Source organism: Ambystoma mexicanum, chromosome 1p, assembly GCF_040938575.1.
Source record: "Ambystoma mexicanum isolate Mex_15411 chromosome 1p, UKY_AmexF1_1, whole genome shotgun sequence".
Lineage (NCBI taxonomy): Eukaryota > Metazoa > Chordata > Amphibia > Caudata > Ambystomatidae > Ambystoma > Ambystoma mexicanum.
The window spans coordinates 764,768,788-764,782,080 of record NC_090921.1 but is presented as its reverse complement, the minus strand read 5'-3'; positions in this window follow the sequence as shown (position 1 = coordinate 764,782,080).

Genomic DNA, 13,293 nt, shown 5'->3' with positions numbered 1-13,293 from the left:
GGGCAGTATCCTGGCATAAAAATGCCAGAATAGGGCCCAAATGAATTACTGGTCCAGAGGAATTTCCGCCGGATAACAACTGGTGGTGGCGGTGTAATTCCTCATTCATATTGAGTCAATATTGAGTCCATTGCACTCAATGTGGCTTTTTGGGAAGAATTACCGCAGCGGAAATTCCGACGATTTCGGCGTTGAGTTGGAGGATTTACCTCCAGGATTTTCCTGGAGGCAAATCCTCCGCTCCAGGCCCGAAAATGTAATTTGGAGTAGTGGTAACATTGGCAGTAATGGAGTTACCTCCAACTTTAACATTTAACACCAAACTCGTAATGTGGCCGACATTTTTCTCTCTGCAGAACTGCATTTTGAAGGTACTGGTGCAGATATCTTCCTTCTCTCTCACTTCCTTCTCTCTACTCCTCCTCCCTCTGTGCCCCCTCCCATTTCCACTCCTTCCAACTTCTCGCTCCCTTCCACTGGAACCGCCTTCCTCTCCCTGTCCGCTCCATCACCTCCTACCCCTCATTTCGCACTTCTCTAAAATCCTATCTCTTCCACTATCCCCCTAGCACCCGTTGTTTCTTCTCTCACTACTTAACCCACTCCACCCACTCCTCCTACCCCCTCTCTCACTTCTGTCCCTCTATTAGTACTCAACCTCATCATTAATGTAAATTGTTCTTTGTACTGTTTTCTGGTTTAGATTCATTGTCATGTATTGCTTGTTGTATTCACTTGCTCCTCATGTAAAGCGCTTTGGATTAAAGCGCTATATGAATTAAAATAATTACAAATACAAATATTGTGGTCTTGGACTGGTTGATGAGTTTTCTGTATAATCACAAATGACATATTGGTAGGAACACCATCGGCACAGATGGCAACACAGGATTCCCACATGAAGCCATTTGAATGTAAAATGTTGTCCACACTCAAAGAGTTCAAATGCAGTTGCTCTGCCCTAGATTGTCTTGCAAAACAAAACATCTTCCAACAGGTCTCCTTCATGAGAAACCCTTATATAAGCAATGACGTGCCCTTTCTTTGCTATGTCAGTGGGCTCATCCAAATGCATTGCAAATGGATCTGATTTCAAGCATGAAACTGATTGTGAAGTAATACCCAATGTCATGTCAGCAATGCAGTGGCAGAGTGTGGTAACAGAGCATGTGATGGCTTTGCACTTCTCTGCTGCACTGTCACCGTGCATTATCCTGTTTACCTGAAGTATTGTAGCACTTTTTTGGCATCTGTGAAAGGATTTTTGTTCTGTGTGAGATTGTACAGAATGTGGTACAATGCTTTGAGGCCACCATTTTTACAGAGTCTCTTCTGTTTTGCCTTGCAACTGTGTGGGAGCGAGGGGCCAGCAGGCCCCTCACATGCTTTACTTCTCAGTACAAAACTCGGACCAAGTGCCTCTAGTGATGGGTTCGCCCCTTGCCCTTATGCGATGTCAACTCTGATTGGCATTCGCGTAGATGGGACCACTGAGCAGAACACAGGGCATACATTTCTGTACCCCCTTTCGGCTCCATCTTGGTGACTAGGCCTCACTGCGATAGTACAAAATGCTTCTCTTTCTCGCAACGGCCAGACGCACAGGGCACATGGCCCCCACCATCGTTCCCACTCTGACTGGAAAACTCTGCGGCTCCATTCTCACGCTGAAGCCGGAGGTGCTTGCAACAAATAATAAATGTAACACATCACTCTTCCTCTGAGACCACTGTCCTGCATGTGAACCAGCATGAGCTAAGCACATAGCTCGTCCATCTCCACAAATGTGTCCTTGCCCCTGCACCCTCGCCAGTGGAAACTTACTGCCATTGTGACCCTGTGCCCCTGCAAGGTATTCCTTTCATGTGCCAGATCACTGACCAAGCCATGATGCCCACCCAACAGATCCCCAACTAACATTAGACCCCTGCTGCAGTATATCGTTGCCTACCACTAACAAATGCCACATACCAGAGATTCTTGTAAGCACAGACCCTCACGTCGACCAGTGTTATTATAATGGCCAAAACCTTTAACCTAAGGCCTGTATAATCCAATGTAATTGATAGTATAGATACACGTGTGACTTTTATAGAGACATGATGAGTTATTCAAAGACTCAGAACAATTGTTATTTAATGCATGCATTTTTGAAAGTATATTGTGGTAGCTTAGCTAGTGACCACCCTGCTTCACAGCGACCTGACATTCACCCATCCGGAGCACAAATGCCTGACGTCCACCCTCCCGTCAACCAAGCAGCCAACCCGGAGGAAGAGATGCCACCCACACCTTGGGCACCATATGGACTGTCCAATCCGGGACCAACGTAGTATCCTATGTTAGTTGCGTCATTTGCCCTATAAAATGTATTGTAACATTAATTTTGGTCAGGGCGCTCTCAGAGGCAACAGAGATCTTTGAATGCCATTTACTTATATAAACCTTGCCTTGAACTCTCGCAGCCTGCTCTCTTTGCCTCATTCCCCGTCAGGGGTGTGTTCGTTTTATTCTTGTGCATGAGAAAGACGGGGATGGCACAAACATTTGGTGATCCCTTGCGACGTGATTTGGAGAGGTGCCTCGAGGCCCGCACCCTGTGGCGACATCCGGGACGCCCCCCAGCAAAACCATCGCCTCCGCGGCCGACCAGCCTGTGCGCACTACGAGAAAAGGTCAAGGGTTCCTGGTTGACAAATACCCAACTGAAAAAGCTGCTCGCCGAGGCGGGCCACGGCTTGGTTGGGGTGAGGACCTGACTGGGGTCAGACCGTGAACAGTGACCCTCGGATTACCTGATGTGAGTGCCGGTTGCAAAGGTTCCTAAGGAAAGGTAAGGGGGAACAGGTGATAGTGGGTTAAAGCCAAGAGTAGGGACTGTGTGAGTGAGGCTTTTCTGATCTGTCCTTTATATGGCCATTAGGTTTTTGTGAGAAGTAAGAAGAAGGAGAGAAAAGGTATCCTAGCCCGAACGGGGTAGAAGGCGGCGCCGCGTAGCATTGTCTCGTCCAGTGCAGATAAATGAGTGAAGATAAAGAGAAAATAGTAGGGGTCTCGTATATTGAGTAGACTCGGAGTAGTTATTTAGAATATTCTTTTTCCGTGTAAGCAAGAATTCTTGGGAAAGAGTAAGAGGGTGTAAGAGGTGGGGAGTGAATGAGAAGAGTAGGTAACGGGGAAGGATAAAAAGTTGGTAGTAACGGGAACAAGGGGGAGATAAAAGTGTGCAGGTAGTGCATGTTATGTGTTATATGTCTTTTTTGTTGTTGTGTATGTCAAGACGTTATATGTGACCTGTCAGTAAGGGGTTATATATGCAAAAGTGAAATGTTGAAATTGAACATGCAATAATTGCAAAGGTGATTTTGAGTATTGATGCACAATAACTGTCAATAATTAAGAAACGCTTAATATATTGTTGACCTGTAATAAGGAGAAAGGTGGTTGAAGGGTGTGAAATTGAGAGAAGATAACAATTATTGCACACGAGATTAGAGGGGAACCTCAGGGGCAAGAGCGTACACAAGCAAAGGGAGAAACATCGTCATGGGAGGAATAACACCATTAGCTCACATTTGCCAGTACCTCCCACTATATAGTGACAGGATACAAAAATACCACGATCAAAGGGTGACGGAGATAAAAGGGGACAGCGTGACACCAATTTGGCCAGAGGGAGGGTCGTTTGACAAAAGGGTGTTAGATTTAGTGTCCACACACTTATTGGCGAGATATAAGGGAAAACAGTTGCAGAACAGTGTTAGGGAGAATTCTCTGTTAAGGCTAATTTCCCAAACCTAGTGAGTCCCCCAGCAGCTTTGCTGGATTTTTGGGGTCTATTTTTTTTCTCCTGCTAAGAGTGAGACTTTTTTTTCCCACTCTTAGACATGATTTGAAATATCCTTTGACTTTGTAATGTGTTTTATGGGCTATGGGGTCTTTTACTCCATAGGGCTTCATGTGTTTTTGGTATGTGTGTTACACAGCACCCTCATAGTGACCCCCAAACATAGACTCTGTACCCTGGGACTGACTACTGTCTCCCAGGGCATGTAAACTCACCATTGGCTTTACTAGTCCTAAATTGTGAATAGAACCAGTACAAACCATCATATTGTGGACGTACTGGTAGGGGCTATTCGATTGCCCCTGGGTTTGTTGTATGAGGGGGCACTGTCAAGTCCCACCTGTGCGCGTTTTGGCTGGTGGCAGTGGATACTACTTTTTATATTCAACCGCGAAAATATTCCTATGGAATTTTCCCATTGTTCGAGGCTAATACTTTTTAACATAGCCTCAAACATACCACCGGTTTATTTATTTAATATTAATTCACCGATTGGTATTTTTGTCAGAACTCGGTTCCAAAATGGCATTTGTGTTCGCTTCTGTGACTCCAACCCCCCAAATCGAGCCCTTTGTTCCACTTTTTGGCGGGCTTCTCCACAGAAGCCTCCAAAAGTGGTGCCACTCTGTCTGGGTACCACAGGGAGTGTGGGAGGGGGTTTAGGCACCCTGGACTGAGTTGCCTCGGCAACTCAAGTCGCATTCTTGTGTGATTGGCCCAGTGGTGAGCCGCCCGGCTCACCACTTAGCATGTTTGAGTGACAGCTAGGATTGATGAATGGGGGTTTTCTGCATAAAAGCAGGGCTTTGGGGACTGGGACTTCAGACGTCGCCACAGGACCAAAGAATCCGAAGAGGGAGAAGATGAGCCGACCTGCAACAATGACACCACCGGTGGAGCCCTGCTGAACCGACTCACCACTTCTTCCAAGGACAGAGGAGATCTTCATCCCGAAGAGTCTTCTTCCTTTGACTGGTGGGGATAACCAGTTTGCCCGCCTTTTCGCCTTCCCCGAACATCTCGTGGCCGCCTTGCCTGTGCCAAGCACCCCCGCAACCGGGACACCACATTTTTCCACTACCGCGAATAAAGGGTAGTACCTTTTTACCGGAGAACTCTGTGGCTGGTTTCTTCCCTGGTAGTGCAACGACCTTCAGCTTTCCTCCCCGTTGAGATATTCTCTTCCTCTGGACGTCGCCGCGATTTGCATCCACTGCCAGGAACAACTGCCCGCGCTGGAGGATTCTCTCCACTTTCAAGGTACTGTGTCCGCCTGGCCTCCCTCGCAACGGTCTGTGTGGGGTGTCTCGTAAATCCTCAACTTACCACTTGGGTTGGCCCTAGGCTGGCTAACTGAACTTTTCTGAGCTGAACTGATTCCTTTTTAAACTCTCTGAAAGACTTTCCAAGCCTTTTAAACTGTGTGATCTTGGGCACATTGGTGTTCTACTCTCCCCAAGAGGGAGCCTGACCTCTGAACATTTTGCTCACAAGTAGACTTTGACTTTCCTGCCTTGCTGAGTGCTTCTAAAGTATTGTGTTGTGTGCTGTTTCTAATGTCTGCCTTTTCCCTCCCTTTTTCTTAACTTATTGGAGTGCCATCTTTAGTTAAGTGCTCACCTCTGTCTGGAAATAAGTGGTGTTAACTAAGACTTGTCTAATAAGGACTAAGGGATGTATATATATTAATAGTGACTGTGTTTTTGAACTTGCTTATAATAATAGTGCCAGATTGTTTCTAAGTGTGTCTTTAAATAAATAATGATATACTTGATACCAAAGCTCTGGTCAGTGTTTGCTTGTGCTACTGTATTTTGGTACCTATCCTGTATACTCTATATACTGTCTAACTCTTCTTGAGAGAGGTCTGGCTGCTCAGCCACAGCTACCAGGTAAATCTGGGTGGTGCAGACTGCTACCAATTGGATTTACTGCCAACACCTGTAGTCTTAAGCCTTTTGCAGTGGTCCCTAAGGGAACTGCACAGGTTTCTGCCTAACAAACAGAAGGGAAATATTGGACCTGTGGCGAATGTTCGTGGAAGTCATCCCTACAGCAGAGGTAAATACAGAAAAAACTATTGAAAAACCGAAAACACAGGAAGAAGTAAGCGGAACACCAAAGGGTGAATGCACAACGACCACAGCTGAGAATGATACTACCAAAATATACCCCTTAATGACAAGACCAGCAGTAGGATACAGTGAGCCTCTATATATACCAGTGTGCCCCAGCCCCACTCCCTCGAATGGAGTGGTAGCCACGGCACCACCACCATACGACAAAGGAGGCCTTTATGGCCCGACAAGTGCAACCCCTGTAAATTTAGCACGATTAACTGGAGATTTAGACCGCCAGTTAGCGCGTGCACAAATGGAAATAACACGGCTAAAAGCACTGTGTGACAGGGGCCAAATGCTGCCGGGGGGAGGGGAAGTACCACCATTATCCGTAGCAGATCTCACACCCACGCTAAGTGTAACAGGGGAATCAGCACCAGCCACACCAGGACCAGTGCAGTCCGTATTGTCTAAGGGAACACCCACATCACAAGGGCGAGAGAAAGAATGGCGATCGGGAGAGTTCCTGTTCCATCTGAATGATAAACCAGTGAGAATCATACGCCCAGCCACCCCAGAAAGTCAGCGAGGGGAAGGACAAGAGGAGAATGGCGAGCAAGAAGAAGAGAAGAGGAGGTGTGGAGTGATCTAGACGAATACGGGGAAAGAGTGGCAGCTGTAGGATCCCCACTGCCACATCATTTCGATGACGTAGATCCACGATCACCCCCACAATGGCAGGGTAGATTAAGGCAGCGAGTAGGGAATATGCTGGTGAGTAAGACAAAAAAAGGCACGGTGAGTAAAACAGGAAAGAAGCATAAGTTGCAGATGCCGTTGATACACAAAGGAGCAAGTAGGGCACACTATATTCTGTGGGCCCAGATGGACAAAAACAACCTGTTGAAGCTCCTCCCCCACTTGTGGGAGGAGCAGGGAAATGGATACATGCGTTCGAGAAGAACACGGCAGGAGTACTGTTAGCGATAGGTGATGTAAAATGTTTGCTAGTGTCCGCCGTCAGTGATCAAGTAGACGTTGTGTGGGAAAAGGCGGGGTTCCCAGGAGTAACAATGAGTTGTGACCGCCACGATGGATCGCCCTTCAACAATGTTCGAGCACAAGTTTGGGACGCATTGTGGCACACATTTCCAGATATTCCAGATTTACATTGAGTAATGCAATGTACGATGGAGGAGAACGAGGATCCCACACAATTCATACTGCGGGTGCAAGACTTATGGAGAAGCGAAACCGGTACGGCGGGAACCAATCCACCGCCTTGTTCTATTTTATAATAAAGAAAGGGCTCCCGAAGGAGGCACAGAAGGCCTTGCACAAGATAGCTGGGATAGAAGCCAAGGGTTGGCCTGAAATTCAGAGCATAATTGTGCACCACTGTAGGAGGATCAAAGAGAGAGAAAAGGAGATAGCACAAAAAAGGCTGGCAGACGAAGCGAAACTGGTACAGAAAGAATTAGTGAAGGTTGCCACCATAAACGCCAAAGTAGCAAAAGATAAAGAGAAGGAGGGGGATGAAAGTGTGGAAAGCAGGCCAGTCGGAATAGCAGCGCTGTGGGCAGCAGGAGAACAAGGACCGTGGAACGGGGAGGAGCCACACAGAGGACCAAAGTGGCAAGAAAGGCCGGCAAGAGGTGGGTACCGTGGCCAGAGAGGAGGGTTCGGAGGAATGGGGAATAGAGGATTCGGTGGCCAAGAGATGAGAGGAGGACAGCAAGGGTCATGTTGGAACTGTGGGAGATGGGGACACTATTCAAGGGATTGCATAATGCGGCCCTCAGCGTATTTCCAAGGGCAACCACCCATGGACAATGAACAGGTATGGGGATGCCCACACCCAGGTAGCCCCTATGGATTACCAATGGGAGGGGGAAGACCACAAGACCAATGTTATAACAAACCCCAAATGCAGCAAAGACAACCACCCTCACAACCACATCACAGTGCATCACAGCCCATGACAAGACAAAACACTGTAGGACACGCCAGCAGCAACAATTTAGCGACAACTGCACATGGTGCACCTGCACCGTTCCGCGGCGCAACAGTAGTTGGAGATAATGTTTTCTCAGTGCCTGGACAAGAAAGGTATGCAGACTAGGACAGCCCACAGGGAGCACTTGCGTGTCCAGTCCTATCCACCACCCTGTGCAGAAGAGGAACCACTAGTGGTGGCAGAGATAGGAAATAAGCAGTTTATCTTTATGGTAGACTCAGGAGTGGAAAAATCATGTCTTATGGAAGGGCGTTTTCCGCTCTCAGGCAGGAATTTGGAAACAGAGGGGTTGTCTGGGGCTATTTTAAAAGTTCCTTACACCAAAGATCTTGATATAACAGTGGGGGGTAAAACAGTGCGCGCACCCTTACTGTACCACGAACAAGCGCCAATCAGCTTGATAGGTAGAGTTTTGCTAAGTAAATTGAACATGATCATTTCGTTTACCGAGTGGGAAATAGTGTGTTCCACCCCAGGAGTATGCCCAGTGAGAGAAATGTTAATGATTAGTATGATGATGAATGAAGTTGTGGTGCGAGGTAGACCCATTGATATAAACATGTTTATCTATGGCATCAAGGTGTTAGCCCGAGTAGTACCTGAGATAACGAAAAAAGAATGGAGGACACCATCAGACTTTATATTCCGCCCAATTGTAAATACGGATATCGTGCCAGGCACTATAATGTCCATAGACATCGACGCAGTTCAGGTATCAAGCAAACGTATTGTGGTCATTGGCTTGGACACGCATGGGTGCGAGTGGAGAACTGTGTTATGTATAGATCCAAACATAATTCTAAGAGACCTAACTGACGAAGAATTATTCACTGACAGCGAAGAGGATGGAGAGATAATAATGGAAATAAGTATACCATGTGACATCATGATCCAGTACAGAGAGGTACACAACCCACTTATGGCTAGTGTCAATGCCCCACCAACAATATTTGAGGAAGACATGGCAAAAGTAGCACCAGAAATTTGGACCACAGGCCCACATGATGTAGGGTTACTACATGAAGTAACACCAATAAAGATAAAACTTAAACCAGGTGCCATACCGTCAAGAGTGAAACAGTACCCAATATCTAGAGAAGTAGAGGAAGGAATTAGAGAGACAATAAATGCACTCCTGAACCAAGGCATAATAGTGCAATCAAACTCCCCATGTAATACAGCCATCTTTCCAATTAAAAAAGCAAAAGGAAGGGCGTGGAGGATGATCCAAGATCTCCGCCCACTTAATGACATCATTCAAAAAGAGTTCCCACTAGTTCCTAACCCGGCATCAATACTGTGCAGCATACCTAAAGACTCTACATGTTTTACTGTGGTTGACTTGAAGAATGCCTTCTTCTCCATACCACTTGACCCAGGATCGCAGTATATCACAGCATTCACACTGGGGAATGACAGATATGAACATCGCAGACTCCCACAGGGATATTGTGAAAGCCCAAGTATTTTTAACAGAGTATTGTGTGAAGACATTGGAAATGTAGATGTAGAGAGCACCATTATACAATACCTGGATGATTTACTTGTCTGTAGCAAAACAGAAGAAAAGTGCAGAGAAGACTCCATAACACTGTTAAACGTGTTAGCTACCAAGGGGTACAAGGTTGATTAAGGGAAATTACAATATTGCCTTGCCGAAGTTGTATACCTCGGACAGTTGATATCGAAAGATGGAAAACGAATACTCCCTGATAGGGCAGCTGCTATACGTAACTTAATAATACCAAAGGCAGTGAAGGACATGCAAACATTTCTTGGCATATGTAACTATTGCCGAGCATGGATCCTTGATTATGCAGCATTCACACACCCGTTATTGCAAGCATTAAAAGAAGTGCAAAAAAGTAGAGCCCCAATAAAATGAACACATGACATGATGGCCCAGTACTTCAGATTAAAAGACCTTATCGCAGATGCCCCAGTCCTCGCGAACCCAGATTATGAGAGGGAATTTTTCTTGTTCTCACACCGCAATGGAACACTGATGACGGCAGTGCTGACAAAGAAAACATCATTAGGCCACAAACCATTGGCCTATTACAGCGGAACACTAGATGCAGTGATGCAAGGTCACTTCACGTGCGAACAGGCCCTTGCAGCCGCAGACTTCGCCATTGAAAAAAGTGGCACAATTGTAATGGGATGATCAGCAACGTTGTATGCAGAGCATTCATTATTTGCGATTCTTGAGCGGTCAAAATCAACACTGACAACACAGAGAGCAGAGAGCAACAGCGTATGAGATCATAATTTCAAGCCCCAAACGTGCATGTGGTCAGGTGTAAAACAGTAAACCCAGCAACATTCATTACAGAGCCATGTACAATGGAGGACATGCAGGAACATGACTGTGCCACCTATGAGGGGGAGGCTGATGATATTCCCAAAGCAAGTGAAAATGCCCTGAAGGAAGGAGAAATATATTTCATAGACGGTTCAGCATCAATAAACCCAGAAACAGGAGAAACGCATGTAGGGATGGCAGTAGTGCGAATGGAGGAAGATAGCTATGAAACAATCGTCCAAAAGCATCTCCCGTCCCATTACTCTGCACAAGCGGCTGAACTAACGGCATTAATTGAAGCATTACATACAGTCAAAGTATGCACAGTGACTATATACTCAGATTCAGCATATGCAACTACCACTGTCCATTCAGGACTATCGCGCTGGCGTAGAAAAGGGTTCAGACGAGCAGATGGCTCACCCGTTCAGCACGCAGCACTATTAAATGAATTAATAGAGGCATTAGCAGATCCATCGGTAGTGGCAGTGGTGAAATGCCAGGCCCATACCAACAACACAGACGCAATCTCATTGGGAAACGCGGCCACCGACGCAGCAGCGAAGGAGGCCTCATATTTTAATATAACACCAGCGGCTGAGTGCCTTGTTAAAACCGCCGCTGCAGAACCACTAGAAGAAGCATATAGTAACACGCCCATAACACAGCTAATAGAGCTACAGAGGAGAGCCCCACTGGAGGAACAAGAATTATGGAGCAAGCGGGGATGTAAACAATCGGCCACAGACCTCATTTGGAGGCAGGAGACAACAGGGAAGGTAGTGATACCAGTGGAATTACTAGAGCTAGCATTCCAACAGCTGCACTTTCCAGCCCATGTAGCAAAACAACACATCGCCGCAGACATCCAGGAACATTGGTTTGTCCCCACCCTACAGGAACATTTGTCAAAATGTATAGATTGGACAACAGGTCAAACATGCAATTCAGGGATGACATTGAGGACGTTGCAAGGTACTTTGCCACGGCCGGCAGGCCATTTAGGGAGCTCCACATAAACTACGCCGATATGGGAGAGAGATGTAATGGGGCAAGGTATCTAATTGTGGTAGCATGTCCTTTTTCAAGGTGGGTGGAGGCGGGTACATGCCCGCACCCAGACGCTAAGTGTGCGGCGAAGTTTCTAGTACGAGAAGTGTTTTCCCGGTGGGGAATATGTGATGTGATACGGTCGGACAATGGCACGCACCTTGTGAATGACCTCTTCAAGGAAGTAACGTCACTTCTAGGGGTAAAGCACAAACTGTGTTCCATCTATCATCCGATGGCTAATGGAGTGGTGGAAAAGATCAATGGTCTGCTCAAGAGTAAACTATCAAAATTGTGTAATACATTGAAGAAAAACTAGGTGTATCGCTTGCCCCTAGCACTGTTCCAACTCAGAATGCCACCATGCAAGGACCACCATTTGAGCCCCCATGAAATTGTGACTGGGAGGCGAATACACACACCACTCTCCCCGATTAGGAGAGCATCAGATGCACACAGGGCTGCCACAGTGCTGGGGGAAGAATTTAAGGAATACCTGACTCAGCTGACGCACGCAGTACGCAGAATAGCGCAACAATTGCACCGCCTTTTACTGAAAATGTGGCAACTGATACTAACATGCCAGCCATAGATAGCCCAATTGGGCCGCTGATGCCAGGAGCACAGGTATATGTGAGGAGTTTTGTCAGGAGATGGAATTCACCAAGGTTTCATGGCCCCTATGAAGTGATTTATAGTATGCCCACTGCAGTGGAAGTAAAGGGACTGAAATATTGGGTGCACCTCTCAGATGTGAGGAGGGCACGCAATAGTACACTCCCTCAGAGTGAACAGGAATGCAAAGTAGAACTACAAGTGAGGTTGAGCAGCAATGACAAACTGATCAAATAAAAAGAAAGTTGTAAGGAGCAAAAGAAAATGATGTGTCCTCTGACTTGCCTCACGCTACGTCTCTATCTTCCTTCCTTTCATCCTCTTTCCATTACTATATCTTACTCTTGCTATAAAAATGCACTGGAAAAAAAAGAGGATATAAGTAAAACAGATGACAAATGTATGATGATAATAAGTGCAGCAACCGTTACGAATGCAATGAGTAAACATGAAGTGTAAAAATATATATATATATACATATAATGTACATATTCTGGTGACTTAGCAAATTTGTATCGCCCCCCCCCCCAGGTGACAAAATGGCCCAGCGAAGCGAACTCGCGGAGAACACGCTAATGTTAGATAGCAATAGGGATGCCATTAGGGCTAATAAGTTTAGTAATGTTGAATGTGTTTTGAAATGTGCTCCAGTTTTGCTTTCTGTGATGTTGTTCTTCATGGCCTGATATTACACTCTCTTATCTCTGGGTAATGTCATGCACAAAGGGGGGAGCGGGGCTAAGCTGATATGAGAAGGGTCAAGCCTAATATGGACTGGAGTGAAGACAATATGGGGAGAAACATATATCATTGGTATTAACGATACAAATGTAACGCAAACTTCAGAGCACGCTCCTGCTTATCCAACAATTCTCTCCTTGTCACATTTTGGCATAAATATGAGTAATGATTATGAATCAAATGAATATGATGGCGACTATTATTGGCCGAGTAACCTAGCCAACACAAGTATGCATGCACAGACAACCATAGAACCTACCTCATATTACGTTGCTGCTACTAATGAGTATACACATGCCATATTCAATAGCAATGATACTGCCTGGGCTGGAATTTTCCCAATACATTACCAAAAGGTGAGAAGCTACAAGGAGGGAGGGAAAAGAAGAGAAAAAGGGGGGGCGCGGGAAGGGAAAGATATGACATTTAGCATGACCTGGGGCTAGATGAAATAGAAGACCCCCGCCACCCTGATCAATCTAACAAATGGTATTCAGACATGAGTGCTACGGCAAAGCAAGCAACAAATGAAAGCTGCTATGTCTGTTCACTCATACCGGATGCATCAGGGACCCCCAAAATGTTGGTTCCACAGGAAGTGCCCTTGTCGGAGGCTCAATGTTTGATTCACTTAGTTCTGTGTAGGATAAAGAGCACT